This window comes from Neopelma chrysocephalum, unplaced genomic scaffold (genome assembly GCF_003984885.1).
Source record: "Neopelma chrysocephalum unplaced genomic scaffold, ASM398488v2 Primary Assembly neopelma1_23, whole genome shotgun sequence".
NCBI classification, from domain to species: Eukaryota; Metazoa; Chordata; class Aves; order Passeriformes; family Pipridae; genus Neopelma; species Neopelma chrysocephalum.
In genome coordinates, this window is record NW_020897691.1 from 5,784,936 (window position 1) to 5,801,162 (window position 16,227).

Genomic DNA, 16,227 nt, shown 5'->3' on the forward strand with positions numbered 1-16,227 from the left:
GGTAGGGAAATATCTGAACACAAGGATACTTGTTATTAGCTGTATCTCTTTTATCTGCAGTTCTTATACTTAAGTCACACTTGAAAATTTATTGTAGCAGTTTTTTGTAGTTTCTTTTGTTATATATTAAGTTCAAATTGATTCCTAATACTTGAATATCATGAAAAGGCAATTGTAACTTTGTCAAAGAAGAAAGTAAAGAATCTTGTTTGATTAATGGGAACTGAACTCCATTTTTGTTTCAAAAGTGGTACTTAAATACAAAAAGCTTTAGCAGCAGTGTTACCTGTTGAAGAAGTAATTTTTTTTTCCTGCATGATGGATCCAATTCCTCAAACAGAAATCCTAATGTCTGGGTATTTCAGCCTAACTTGGCAAATAAGGCCGGAGTATGTGCAAGTGTGTGTGTAAATGGCAACTGAGAGTGGTCTGTCTTCTGGTGTGTCTTGGCAAATCACTGAATTGTAGAATCAACTGGGATGGAAAAGACCTCTGAGACCAAGTTCTGCAAGTCCAGTGTGCCCAGGGTACATCAGACTTACTGTGTAGACACACTGAACTTGCTGTGGAGCTTAGCTGTGCAGTGACCATCTGTGCAGAGTTTTTAGAGCACTAGGAAGCCTGCTAGTCAGGAAAGCTAGGCTTTCCCTGACTAGGATGCTGCCTGTCTGCTCCTTCTTTCTGAAATCAATTTCTTCTGCATAGCCAAAACTTTTTGAGGAGAGAAAGAAAATTTGCCCAGAGAAAATCAGATATCAGATACTGATATTATCTTCTCTTTCTACTTTTCCTACAACAACAAAATAGGAATAAAAATGTTAAAAGATTTGGACATAAGTAATAACGACTATTCATGCAGAAGATGAATTTTTTTTTGTAGTTGAAAATTAGGTGCAGTGTAGGGCAGGCCACAGTTATGAATGTCTGAGCTTTTGCCAAACAGGACTACTAATAAAGATTGACCTTCCTATTCAGGAATTATTTCTGCCTTCATTTCAGGTATCTTTTAATGTGAACTCTTCTTTGCCTTGTCATTGGCCAACTTGACTTCCTCAGTGACAATCCCTGTCGAAACAAGGTTCTAGTTTTCAATTCCAGTGGACATTTAGGTAAAGATTAAGGAACCAGCAAAAGAAATGCATATATTACTTCCTGGAGAACAAAGCAACCCAGATGTGACTCTAGGATCAGTTAAAGATGAGATGTCCAGGAGAAACAGATCTATGATACTCGCCTAATGCACAGAAGTCTTATGATGTCTAATACTACAAAGAAGTTTTTAAGTACATGTAAGAAAATAGGCATAGTTACTTCTGATTTATAATTTGTTACTTTGTGTGAGTTTAAAAGAGCATACATTACTTGAAGTTTTGAGCTTTTTCCATTTGTAGATCTTCATAAATGTACGAGCAAGATGTTATCAAGACAATTTTTTGAATGCTGGTGAAATAAAAAATTATGTTTTAAATATATAAAATTATTTTTCTTCTCAAATCTTAAATATTTTTTTCCCCTGATGCAGTGTTCTATATAAGACCTTCTGATTAAAGAAAAAAATGAGTATGTGGACAAGGCCTAATGTTTTTCCATTTGGCTGCCTCACAAAAAAGCAATGTAATCTTCTAAATCCTACTTTACTCTGGGGATCAATTGATTCCACTTTTTACTACCGTAAATAGACAGTCTAGAAATTGTCTTTGAGGCAGATATTTTGAAGCTTGGTCTTCCAGTGATTTGAAAGTATGAAGACTTTTTTTATGAGAAAGACAATGTTAATAAGGATAATATTCTCATGAAATTATTTATAGAAAATTGAAAGCAGTTTCTTTTCAAAAATTGACCAGATTCCGTAGCCATTCTAAAAAAATTATTTTCCATTTTTGCAGTTGCTTTCTTTTGCAGTTGCGTTCTTCTCATGTTTTTACTTTTGATCTTTGGCATTTACTGTGGCTTTAGTTTCAGATTTTACTAGAGTGACATTCTTGTGTGAAATTTGTCGTCATCAGATGTAATTTTTAGGTTAGGAATGAGAAATTTCTGTTTAATGTCTTGTTTTTTTTTAATTCTGTCTTCTGTTGGCAAACAGATCAGTTATCTAATGATACTGGTCAACACTTCTACTGATACAGTTTTGTTTTAGTTCTCCCATGAAATCCTCACTGGCGAAAGCGTTTCCTCCAGTTTTGAGTTATAACTACACCAGTTTTTTGCTACTGTGAGCATACTGGTAAAAGTAGATTCAATGTTTGCCTAGTTTTGACTAGACCTAGAATGAGGAAAAATAGTAAACTGTCCTGCATTCCATCTTTATGGTCTTTTTGTTTGTTTATGTTACTGTTGTCTATCAACCTTGATTTGCAGTTGACGTAGGATTTTGAGACTTTTTGTTCTTTTCCATTGTATGCACTATTCTGTAAAATACTTACAAGAATTATTTTTATCCCTATGGTGGCGATTTGGTACAGGAAATAACATCTGTTCCTGCTCTATGTGTGTCCTTTTTCCTTTCTTTCAGTATGAATACAACATTGTGTATTTTCAAGCTAGATTTTACTATCCGAGATTATGCTAAAATGAACTCCTTTTGAAACTTTAACGCTGATATAAAATAGAAAGCCAAATCACCTTATTGGTATGTGATAGTTTTATGATTTATCTCTCTGTAATGATGATCACGCAGACCTAGCTAAAATATTTTTATTTTATGTATGTTTTTATTTGCCTTCACTGAAAAGTAAATGTAAAAATGTCAAATGTAAATTTTGCACTGTTAGGTACTTTCTTGGCTGTAAGTCATCCCACAGATTCTCAGAGCATGCTTCTAAATTTTTTTGAATGAACTTACTACTATCTTCTTTCAAAGCATTTTATGGAACTTCATGAATTTTTCTCATCCTTGTAATTGAAAATATTATTAACCTACTTAGCTTTTATAATACAGTTCAAGGAATAGCTGTGGACCCTTTATTGTGACCTTTGAAGCAGGTCCATAATGAAACAGTCTGTTGGTTCAGCACCTACTGGTTCATGACCTCTTGTCCTAGCAATGCTTTTTTTTCCAGTTATTGGCAGGAACTTGCACAGATAACACCTTTAAATTCTCTTTTGCAACACATACATATGGTATGTGTTACACTATGCTGAATTTTAAAGCCAGAGAGTTGTTCTTGATGTTTTATTTGCATGTAGAAAGCAGTAGATTTTCATTTTACACAAGTGTTCATTTAAAACTTTTTTTTCTTATGCCTTAGTATCATAAGTGGACATGTTCACCTAAAAATCGTAAGTCTTTCTCATTTGACTTGCAGGTATCTCCGTTTTGCTGATATCAGAAAAAGAGTGACTTAAGTTGGCATCCCTTGGGAATCCTTCTAGCCAAAGGTAAGCATATTTTGTAACCAGTGGAAAATATATTTTTAGTGTGTTTGTAGTGTTTTTAAATACTTTTTAAATAAAAAGGCAGCTGTGCTGCTCTATTTCTTGATGTTTGACATCTCACAAATTATATTTCTTTGGGATACCTAAAGCATCTTAACAAACCCATAAGAGAATCCTTTATAAGGCTTGGCATACAAGTTAGTCATAGAATGATAGAACGGTTTGAGTTGGAAGGGACCTTGAGAATCATCTAGTTCCAATCCCCTGCCATAGGCAGGGACACCTTCCACTAGACTGTGTTGCTCAGGACCCCATCCAACCTGGTATTGAGCAATTCCACCCACAACTTCTCTGATCAACATGTTCCAGTGCCTCACCGGTCTCACAATAAAGAATTTCTTCCTAATATCTGATCTAATTCTACACTCTTTCAGTTTAAAGCCATTACCCCCTCATGCTATCACTGCATGCCCTTGTTAAAAGTCCCTCCCCAGCTCTCTCGTAAGCCCTTTTTAGCTACTGTGAGGCTGCTGTGAGGTGTTCCCAGAGCCTTCTCTTCTCCACACTGAATGAAATCAACTCTCTCAGCCTGTGTTCAGAGGAAGTTCAACAGTTTTCTTAAATCTGCAACTTGGCAGATTGCCTCTTGTTAGTATTGAAGTGTATGGTACAACCACTTTGAGGCAATGTTTATTATACAGCTGTTATTATGCAGAATGATGATTGTGTTCCTTAATGCATCAGGTAAGGCAAAAATAAAATCACAGTTTTGACAATCTGGAAGTTCTTAGCTTGGTCCTCCTCTGGAGAAGAGCTAATATGACCAGAAATAGACACTAACATAATACAAAGAAAGAATGTCCTTTGTAAGGGCTAATTAGGCTGCTCGTAGAAATTCCCAAGCCTTCAGTTGTCAAAAATCATGGCATTTTGATATTTTCTGCACCAGGAATTGAGATGAAGTCATCCTCCTATACCTCCTGCCTTTACAAACTTCTTGATCTAGTCCTGCTGGATTGTTTGTGTTCAGTCAACATAAAGTATTTCTAAATATGAGCCATACACTAAAACCATAATCTGTCATCTAAAGACATTTAGTGTAGTAGTTTTGTTTGTCTATCATATTAATGACACCAGTAAAACTTTTAACTTTCATTTCTGACTACATGTTGTTTCCAAGAGGAAAACAAATTCTGAATCCAGAATTTTTAAAATTTTTATTTTAAGTTTCTTTTGCATTAGATATTTGTATGAAGTAAGATAACTGCTTTTGGATTCTTTACAGGCTTGTCAATCTATTCAAAGAATCAAATTTAGGACAGTCTGAATAATTGACCTTCCTTGCCATGTTTGCCATTTGCTTTGATGCAAGAAACCAAATTGTACTTTCTGTCCAGCCACCTGAGCCCCTCTGCCCTCTGTGTGCTACAGCAGTTAAACTAGGTGGATGTTTAATAGCTACATGTTATCATTTATCAGATTTTAAGTGGCTTCCTTTGCTCACATCGAGTTAATAGTTTCTTTCCCCTTCTCATCTGAGACTCCATTTCTCAATAAATAGTTCTGTAATACAAAAGATCACCAGACTTCTCTGTTACTGAGCCTGATGAAGTTCTACTATATTAAAGGCAGTGTATAACATACCTCTGAAAATTTTACGTACTACTTTTCATACAAACTGTGTTTTGCTTCAGAAGTAGTCTGACTGAGAGGACAATATTGTAACATATTTTGTATTGTATGTTGTCAGGAATATCTGCATTTGAATAATGCTAATGTAGTACAAGAGAACTTAACACTGGTAAATCTAGTCTTTTAACTGTATAGTTAGCCAAGGCATAATAGATGTTTAAAGAAGTCTGGAAGAAACTGAAAAATACAATTTGTAATTTTATTTTGCTCTCTTTCTGTAGTTCAGAGTAATAGTAGTTGTAATATACTAATGCTGCAAAAAGAATGAAGGTTGCAGATGTTCAATCTTTAATGATGTGCATTGTTTATCTACTGATAAACTGAACTACAAGCTAGTGAACCACTATTCCTTTTATATTTCTGATAGTTATTGTATAGGGACATGTGTACATGGGACACCCTATCCAATCTTGTAATTTGGTGTTTTGGAAGTATGTTTGTGATCTTGTGATGAACCGGCTTCTAAAGGCTTATATGTTCACGTGAATTAATGAAAACCTAGTCTATTGACAGTTTGTATATGGTATTAATAGTTATGATATGGGGGTAGATAGAACAGTGTAGTTTGTGCATAAACATACCATATATTCAGAAACTAATGCAAACAAAAATGTATAGCAGTAAATTGATCTAATAGTATATTTACAGTGTGACACGACTTACTCATGGAAAACATGACATGCATTTGGTACAAAGAAAATTGTTTTCAGAACCTGAACTGTATTGGACGAATCATAAAATTTCTGAGTAGGACAGGCACCTCTTGAGATCAAGCAGTCTAACCCTCCTGCTAAAGGATGATCAGCTAGAGCAGCTTGCTCAGGGTTAAGTCCAGTCAGGTTTTAAATAGCTTCAAGGGTGGAGACTGCACCACCTCTCTCAACAACCCGTTCTATGGTCTGACTCTCAGTCAAAAAATATTTTCTTATGTTTAGATGGAGGTTCATGTGTTTCCTGTCTTATTGCCTCTTATCCTGTCATTGAACACCAATGAGAAGAGTCTGGCTTCCTTTTCACTGCCCCCAGTTAGGCACTTGTAAGATCCCCTCTGAGCCTTCTCTTCTCCAGTATGAGCAATCCCAGCTCCCTTAGCCTTTCCTCACATGAAAGATGCTCCAATCCCTCAATCTTTTTAGTGGCACTTTTCTGTGTTTGCTCCTATCATTCCATGTTGTTCTTGTACTGAGGAATCCAGAACACAATACTCCAGATGCGATGAGGGAATAATGATGGAATTTTAGCTCTAACCAGTAAGTGAAAAACAACTAGCTAGACATGCAGACAGGCACATACCATTTTTGTCAATAGCAATGCACTATGTTCAGTAATGCTGTATGGTTTTCTCAATCTCCAAATTGGTATCCTTTAGTTCCTCTGTGAGAAGTATTTATACTTAAGTATAAATAAAATATCAAGCTGCTTAATTTTTCAAGACATATATGCTTTGGTCTTGGAGAGGCCTATAGTCTTAATAGTTGTTTCGTCTGCCACCTGGGTGGAAAGGTCATAGGATAAGTGAACCAATATTTTTTTAAAAAGTTAATCACATATTACAGAATACTAGTAATGCTATACATTATTTCTGTTTTTGTAAAATCATACCAATCTGCAGAGTTGGTCTTCCTAGTCTGGGTCCCTTCTGACTGTCATAAATGTGGCAGGACTTACCGGTTGAGGCAGAGGACTATTTTGGTTCCTAAAGAGAGTGAGCCAAAAAAATACCTGTGCTATGTTCTGACTTTCTGCACTGTGCTCTACAAAGTCTGTGGTTCTGGGAAGATTTGTTAGTTTGGCTGGATCTTTCCATGTAGCCTACTGGAGTTTGGAAAGAAGTAGGATTCTCTCACCTCTACAAATGCTATATCACTCTAAATAACAAAGAGATAACAGTAAGAAGCACTAGTTGACTAAGCATGCATTATTTGTGAGTTCCACCAAAGTAGAAGTCAAGGTAAAGTAACATGCATGTTAATAAAACAGAAGAGCTTACTGATGTGCATTTTGTGTTAGCTGTTTTGGAGAGGGCATGGGGAAAAAAAAGAGGCAGTGTTGGCAGGTTGGGTGGGAGAGTTAGGGTCAAGAACTAGAGAGTGATGAGTCTTAGAAGGAAAAGAGAGAGCTAATTAAAATAAAAATAAGAGAAGCTAGTGCTAAACTTGCTTTCCCTAGCCCTTAGCAAATGTAAGATATATTTTCTCTTTGAGGAAGAGGCTGATGCACCACTGGTGCTAACTAAAGAGATGTAAGAAAAACAACAAATGTCTTAATAACCAAATAAAAAGAATGAAAGAAAGTTGTTGGGAGGGAGGGCTGAAAGGACACACACCATCCTGATCTCTTAATGTAATCTAATTTATTTCAGCAAAATTATTTATGTGTTGTTCTTGTATACAAAGTGAAGGATTACAATAAATTATCTTAATTGAAATCCTTTGTTTCTGGCTCATGCAGAAAAAGACTTCTAATGAAATATTTGAAATAATTAAGAATTAATGCGAATACTTTTGAAGATAAAGTGCAAAACGGGTAAAAAACATCCTATGAGCTTGTTTCTGGTTGTTACTAGAATTATGCAGGATGAGTATGAAGGTTGGAAAAAAAGAGCTACGCTTGGAGAAACAGAACATGGAACAACATGGAAAGATGGGAAATGAAAAAAAAATACAATTTGAAAATAGTTCAGGGAGAGCCAAAACCCTTCTGGAATTAAAGCTGGTGAAAGATGTGAAGGGGAACAAAAATCCCCTGTTGCAAGTACATAAGCAATAGAAGGAATGCTAGGGAAAATGTGAGTCCACTGATAGTGGGATAGGGGATCTGATGACAACAGGCACAGAAAAAGCTGAAGAGTTCAATAGATTTTTCACTTCAGTCTTCACTGGTAAGACTGGCCTTCTGGAACCCCAGATAGTGTGGAGCAAGCAAGATTTACCATCACTGGAGGGTGATTAAATTAAGGGATATTTAAACAAACTGATCATAAAGAAGTCCATGGGACTAAATAGAGGGTGCACCCATAAATGCTGATGTAGCTGATTTGCATCAGTGCAAGGGCACTCTTGATTTTCTTCAAAGGGTCATGTAATTTGGAGAGGTTCCTGAGGACTGAAAAAAAAGTGTTTAAGAAGAATCTGGGAAAGTACAGGTCAATAAGGCTTGCTTGTCCCTGTGAAGGTGACAGAGCAGGTAATCCTGGAAGGTATTTCCAGATATAAAACCAGGAGTGTGGTTGGGCTGCCATCCAGAGGGACCTCAAGAAGACAAACAGGTAGAGGAGAACGTCCCTAGTTCAAAAAAGTGCCAATTCCTGCAGCTGGGGAGAAATAACCCAGCAAAGTGTCCTTGTGGCAGCGCTGGTGAGGCCACACCTCTAATACTATGTGCAATTCTGGGTTTCTCAGTATAAGAGAGAGATGGACATACTGGAAAGCGTCCAGTGCAGGCCACAAAGAAGGTTAGGGGACTGGAACATTTCTCATAAGGGAAAAGCTGAGTGAGCTGGAGCTGATTGGCCTAGAGAAGGATCAGGAGGATCTCATCGATGAATAAATACTTGAAGGGAGGATGTAAAGAGGAGTTAGGCAATTTTCAGTGGTGCCCAGTGACAGGACAAGAGGCCATGGGCATATTTTGAAATATGTGAAATTCCATCTGAACATAAGAAAAGACTTCTCTTATGACAGTGGTTGGGCAGTAGAACAGGCTTCGGGGAGAGGTGGTGGATTTTCCATCCTTGAAGATATTTAAAACCTAACTAGATGTGGCCATGAGCAGCTAATCTATCTGACCCAGGGGAGTTGGGCTAGATAATCTCCAGTGGTCTCTTCCAACTTTAAAGACTCTCTGTGGTTCTGAGAAAATAGCAGAAGGGGAGAAATTGATGTCTATTTTTCAAGCAGGAAAAAAGCTAGAACATATTGATAAATTCCATTAATTAAAAAGATTAAGTCAAGGTCACTTGCAGCTTTTTCTCAATCTAGTTGCAGGGAAAATGCTTGGGTTGTTCATTCCTTGGTTAGTGAGCTTAGGTAGCAGGGTAATAGACATCAGAATATTTTTCAGGCTCAGTTAATTAGGAGGCAGAAAGATTTAATGAGGTTTTAGAAGCATTTTCCAGGGTCAAAATGGATTGTCTAAAAGATATATGAGAGCTTTGAATTTTGTGAAACTGGCTATGCTGTAATATTTTTTACCCTGTCTATGCAATGTCTAAATTTTTGTTTTCAGTAAATTTTAGTCTTAAAATATTGATTTTTATGATACAGATGACCTCGTGTTATATTTGATCTTCTCTTGGGTAGCCTATCTCATCCACTCCTATCTAAAAAATGCAGACAGCTTAAAATAATCTCTTGTAGGCTGACCTGGTCTGGTTATTAACCCAGCACACTCTGAGCCCTGTCTGTTTGCGAAGTTGAGGGGGGAGGAGAGGGCAAGAGGCGAGGAAGCATCTACTTTCAAAAATAGAAATCTCACAAGTAGTCTATTTGTCTTTCGTGGTTCTCTAAAAAGTTATTCATTTGCTGTGAACAATACTTTGTAGTTCTTATCTATTAGACTTCTTGCAATTGTTTTTTGGTCTTGCCATCTCGCTCCTGTTATTTAGCCTAGTAACCTGATGTGCTGCCTTGTCAAATTCCTCCTTATGAACGAAGCGTGTACTCTATCTGGCATGGCAGCCTGTGAGAAAGGGGGAAGGAGGGACACAAAATTTTCCCAGATCCTCCACTTCATCTAGTGTCTGCTTGTACAGAGTTTTTCTGTTTTATCTTATTGCAAATATGAGAGACTGATATGGATGGAAGGAAATCATATTTAAAAATTAATAAACAGAAAGGTTTTTTTCTTGAAATGTCTTGAGCTTTTTCTGTCATATTTAAGGCTAGTGACATTAACTGCTCCAGAGAGCTTCAGAAGGGCAGGACTAAATGCCATCAAATACTGAAGATCAAAGTCCACTGCAGCAAGAAAGTTTTCTCAAAAATATAAACTAAATTTTTAAACATTTTCTGAAGTGGTTATTTCTAAGAGGGACAGGAACACACGCTTCCATTTCATGTACTTTTTGTTAAGCATATATGCTGACTGTCTCTTTAGAGGAAAGAGAGGCTCAGGCATTTCTGTATGTAACATCCTTCCTTTTGTTATTTGTCTCTTGGAGACTATAGAAAAGTGATCTTTATTGTTGTTAATGATGATAACAGCTAATTATGTTTGGGTGACTGACAGATTCGGTAGACTGTCTATTTCTACTTTGCTTTTCTTTATTTTTCGGTTGGCTCCAAAGCACCATTCAGATATTTAGTTAATTTCTCTGACTTAGTGATGGATATTATTGTTGTTCCGTGTTTAGAAGCCAGACACAAAGAATATGACTTTGATTTTTGACTCTGATTGTTTTCATCCTTCCCTAAAGTAGGATTTTTTTTTTTAAGAAAAGCATACTTAGAAATATCTTCCTGTGCATTTTTAAAAATTAGAATACACCTGTAAATGGACTTCTTTGTGGGATTTTTTTTTTTTTTTCTGTTTTGTTCCTATTGACAAGCCTTTTTTGTTTTAGAATTTTCAAGGTCAGAGTGGGCTGCAGGTTTCATTCAAAACTGTTTTCTAAGGAGCAGATAAACTGATGGCATAGTCTAGCCCTTTTGCTTTACATATGCTAATTATTAGATAGCATTTGGCAGTTGGTAGCTTTGTCTGAGCAGGAGGAAGAATGTCAATTATATGACAGCTGTATGCATTTCAGCTAACTTTGTCTCCAGGGCAGCCAGCACTTATAGTACTTTTAGATTTAGCAAGGTAATCTTAGGACCTCCCTTACTTTGTGTTTGATATAGTTTGACTTAGAAACAGTGTTCTTAAACAGTGTTCTTAAATTAGAAATAAGTGTTTGAAATACTTTGTTTTTCTCAAATGGATTAGTGTATGGAACTATGATAGATTTCAAGTTACTGAGGTGTGGTATTACCGGATGAAGTAGAAGGAAACTTGCTCTATCATAGGATTATTACCATTCTAAGGAGTTGTTAGGATTGATATTTTTTATCGAGATAATGAAGTGGTATAGCTAGAAAGTTAAAATTGAGGCTATTTTTAAATTTAAGCTCTTTTTTTGGGTCGGGGAGGGAGTTGTATGTCATTTTAAAGAAATAACTGTGAAAATACAGAAATTGACAAAGTGCATACTGAAATTATGTTGTAGTTGACAAGTGTGTTTAATTAAGTAAGATGATTTTTGTCTTGAACCTCCATGTTTGTATTCCGGTTGCCCTTGTATTTTTTTTATCACTAAACTCATGCAGAAAACTAAAGTAGAATTCTCCATTGTGTTAGGTGTGTGGGGCTTAATGTGAGATGTGTGCACAGCTTCTAAAACTATGTACTAAAGTAATTATTTCATTGTTGGGAGCTTCAGGTTTCCTGGTCTCTCATCTCTCTTCTTTGTGAATATCAAACTGAAGTAGATAGTGTAGTATTAATGCTTTACTCCTCTGGTTGATTTAAAGTTATTTTGGCTTTTTTCATCTATTACTGTAGTGCTGAGTGAAAAATCTTTACTAATCTGGATTGGGATTTCTATTTATTTATTTAGCTTTCTTTTGCCAGAAAAATCAGTGCCTCATACTAACCCCCCAGCTTTGGCTATAAGATCAGTGGATGGGTGATGACAGACTGCATTCTACTGGGACACGTATTCTACTATGTGCCCCTCAGCACCCCCATGCTCCCTTTTCTGGAGCTTTCTCATACTCTTTCCTTCTCTTTGTTTCACCCAGTATTGCAATAGTGCCCCCTCTCTTATATCCCTTTCTTAAAATAATAAAATAGCCCAACACCTTCTTTCCTTTTGCTTTAGTTAAGCCACCAGGTTATGTGCCCATGATCCATGTAGTTGCTAAAGAGAAGAGACCTGAGCTTAGTTAGCACATGCAAGCCTACTGGTGCATACATTTATATCTTGTATGTACTTCAGGCCATGTGTTCATATGCTTCCTAACCTAAGGGATCAAGCAATTCAATCTTGCTCAGGCCATGGGTAGGACTGCAAAACTGATTTTAGATGTTGTATAGACTTAGAGGTAGAGAGACACACTGGTAAGAAAATAGTAATTTTAGTAACAATGTATTGGTAGTGCTTAATTAAATTAGCCGGTCCTATTAAAAATAATTTGTCCAGCAGTTCTCTTTGTAGTTAATTTACTTTCTTCTTCTACTTTTCCCCTCCTTCTCCCAACTCCATGCCTGGAATGTTAACATAGGACTTAAGTTTTCTAACTGACAGATTTAATTTTTTTATTGCTCTTAATGGCTTCCAAGTATCAGCTTTGACTAGAATATACTTACTGTCTCCTTTCAACCCTCAATAATTGTGCTGATTTGCATGCAGTGAGCAATCCCCATTTTTTTCGGTTGTTCCCACCTAGATGCTCTGTCCTTTTCACATGGTATATTCCCTTAAGTATTCAGCCCAGCAACTGCCCAGCTATGTTGGGCATACTGCTCAGTGAAAATTTTACTAAAATTTTTTGTACTTTATCTTCTGTTCCCTAGCTAGCAGAAGCAGAGCTAAGCCCAGTGTAAAGAGATGTTTCTGTATTTATGTTTAAATTACAGAATGTTGTAATAGGACATTGTTTCATAGCATGGAAGGAGATCTTACTGGCATCCCATACCTTCTCTGAAGGCTATCTCTTAGGGAGTGGATTGTTGAGGTTGTTTTGTTTTGGTTTGGTTTGGTTTGGGTTTTCTGTTTGTGGTTTTTTTGTTTGTTTTGTTTTTTTGCTTTTTTGTGCACTTTTAGTTTTTGTACTCCCTTAAAAAAATGCCTTTACAAAGGCAGGATAGAAGTGTCTGTATGTATTCTGTGGGTGAATCTTTGCAATGTGTCATTCACACTTAATTTCATAATGTACGTGCTACCTTCTTTATTCAATTGTTAGGAAATCTACTTATTAATTGAATCAGAAGACGTCTGGTTTTGATACTGATCCGTGTTTTAAAAAATCTTTCAGTTGACCACATATGTGGTCTATCAAGTGGTATTCATTCATTCTCTGGAAGAAAACATTTCCAGTGAAGTATTGCCTACATGTCCATTGCCCGGACTCAGCATCTACTTCTGTTGCCTAGTCTACGATTATTAGAAGTTGATGATAGCTAGAGCTGTGAAGAATTTTTTTTTTTTTCCTGTTACATGAATAGTTTGGTTTCTACATGTTTCTGTATTTGCTGAAGATGGAGATCTGCAAACTTTCCTCTACATGCCTTCTGACTTCATACTAGCCAGTTGCTTGGTAGTTTCAGTATTTCACCGGGGCATTGGTGGCTGAGCTTCCATTTTGTAGACTTGTTGCAATAAGATTTAATTTCCTTCCCTGTATTAAACAGAGAAGTGAGAATTTATTTCTTACTGGGATCTAAAGGATATTGCAACACAATAGGAATACATAGTTAGAAATGTTACTTGGAAAGCAAGCTGTATATTGAACAGACTATACTAATTTTTTAATTAATAAAATAACTTTCCTCTAAAAACAAAGATCAAACACCCCTCCTCCCTAAAAGACCCAAACCAAACAACCCACAAACAAAAAACCGCAACACAAAGCCCACCACAAACACTACCAAGACAAATCAAACTCAAATTTGTTTCCTTCTTAGAGTATTTCAGGGTATGAAGTATGTTGTACTGTGTAGCAGTATTGGATATTTTTTTTGTATTTGTATTTTGGTTCTACAGTTTCCACAAAGCTGCTTTTCTCCAGTAGACTCAGAATTTTTATGTTAATGTGTGCTCTTTCCCCAGTTACTGCACGCTGTCACTGGGGTTCTGTAGAGTTCAATGGAAATAATGCCTGTCTTGTTTAGCTTAAGCACAATATGCTACTATAGTAGTTTCACTTAACTTTTTTCTATGTGCAAAGCAGCTTGCATGGTGCGTTGAATTTTGTCTCATTCGAATGTAGAGTCGTGTATATAGGAACAATTAATTGTATATCAGTACATTATGTTCAATTTTTGTGTGTTTATTTAAAAATGTGCTTTTTTCGAACTTACAAATGTTGTTGCCGATATCTACTTAAAAAAATTAACGTTTATTAAGATTTATTAAAAATTTAGAGATTCAACAAATACTCCTTTGAGTTATATCTTGTTTGAGAAGCAAGTATGAAAAGAATGTTGCATTAAGATACATTGTCCAGCCTTTTTTGGGTGCAGGGGGAAACATAGTGACAAAGAATGAGGTACTTAATGCCTTCTTTGTCTTTAATAGGTTTTAATAATAAGACCAGTTGTTCTTCAGGTACACAGCTTCCTGAGCTTGAACCCAGAGACAGGGAGTAGAATGAAGCCCTTGTAATCCAAGGGGAAATGGTCAGCAACCTGCTACTCCACTTGGTCACCCACAAGTTTATGGGGTTGGATGGGATCCATCCAAGGGTGCTGAGGACTCGGGTGCTCACCAAGCCATTTTCCATCATTGACCATGGTGCAACGACTTCTAAATTTCTCCCTTGAGTGGTTCCTGCATACGACAAGGTCACATTTTATTTGCACTTTGTCTGACATTAAGTCCATTCAAATAGGAGAGACACTTTCATCTGAAATTGGGGGGTGGGGTCAAACTGGGGAAATGGGGAAGGGTCAGTGTTTTACCAGAGAAATCTGACTACAGATTTGCTTTTAATTTTCTGCAAAAACTAACAAATTGATCTGCTACCTCTCATTATGACTAATTCTGTTAGTTCTATCTAGCTGGCATTTTTGGGCAAGGAATAATATTTAGCTTAGTTTCAAATACTGTAGGATTTCCACATTGAATATTAGAATGGAAGAACTGATTGGCTCATGAGTTGATAGGCCTTTAGTTCTTTCATAAAGAGTTTTATTAGTAAGCATAGAGACCCATTTTCATTTAATTTGTGGAAGAATTGCTTTAACTGGAACAGTAAGTCTAGTCTCTACTATTAAAAGGTATTTTTGAAATGTCTTAGCAAGAAGAAACTAATTCCAGTTAGTATATGACTCCTTTTATGCAACACAGTTTTCCAGGAAGATGTGACAAAATAATACGGCATTCCCATTTCATATTCAAATAAGGTCTTGTATTCATGAAGTACTTTGATCAAGAACAGGTATTTCAGTTATTCTCTTGATGGATGTCTTAGTTTTTTTTTTCTTCATACATGTTCTATTTGTTTGAATTATTTTGTGGCTTTGACATGCATTTTTGAGGTTTATAAATACTAATCTCAATGTTTAAACTCACATATTAACTGAACACTTTCCAAGTAGCTTTAATCAGTTTATGAAGTGTTTAATTATTAGTTTTTTAAAGTAAAGACTATATATTTCTATCATATTTCCTCTAAAATAATAGCTGAAAAGTGAAATAGATTATTAAAAAGTATTCTAGTTTTAAAAAGTGTGATATAGTACCACAAAGACTACTATATATTTTCTTTTTTCCATATTCTGGTCTTGTTTTGATTTATCTATTCTAAAAATATATAATTTATGATCTTTTAAGATTTTATTTGTTTACATACTTTTGTAATTGACAAAGGGTTGATGACAGTGTTCTCTGAAGGGCTTTGTTCCTTGGAATCCTCTCTAGGCTATTGTTTGAAGTAGATCATTTGCTGACTTTAAGAACATATTGAAGTACATATTTGTTTTGACTTGATTTTGACAGGAGGTGGAGGGGTGGATTAGCACCTAAGAGTAACACATGCTATTAACTGTTGATTGTAGGTATATACCCTTCTTATTCAAAGGAAAAGAAGCATTTAAATAATCATACAGTGTAGTGGACATTTTAAAAAATCCCATAGCTTCCCTACTCTCCTGGAAAGGATAAAGGCAACCAAGGTAACTGATACTAGTAATGATGTACAGTGTCTCATCTGACTGTCTTGGATACCAAAAAGATGTATCTTGGGAAAAAAAAAAAAGGACTGATGAATGATACTTTAGGAAGATACTAATGAGAAGGAAAAATATTGAGATAAAGGAAGTGATAGTAGAGGAACAGCAGTGAAATTAAAGAAAACAAAACATTCAGTGCAGAAATGACTAGTAAAACTAAAGAATTAAATGGAAGTGACTATTTCTAGATAAGGAGGCTCTAGCAAAGACATGCTTTCAGTCAGC

At 36.0% G+C, this 16,227-nt stretch overlaps 1 protein-coding gene across 3 annotated transcripts in view; it reads left to right on the top strand.

Annotated features, from left to right (window-relative positions):
* Positions 1–16,227, top strand: part of SIPA1L2 (signal induced proliferation associated 1 like 2) — a 131,936-nt gene that overhangs the window by 22,168 nt on the left and 93,541 nt on the right. For all 3 annotated transcript variants that reach the window (XM_027685447.1, XM_027685455.1, XM_027685458.1), the window contains exon 2: positions 3,309–3,381. The gene's annotated coding sequence lies outside the window, so the exon portion shown is untranslated. The remainder of the gene's footprint in view (positions 1–3,308; positions 3,382–16,227) is intronic.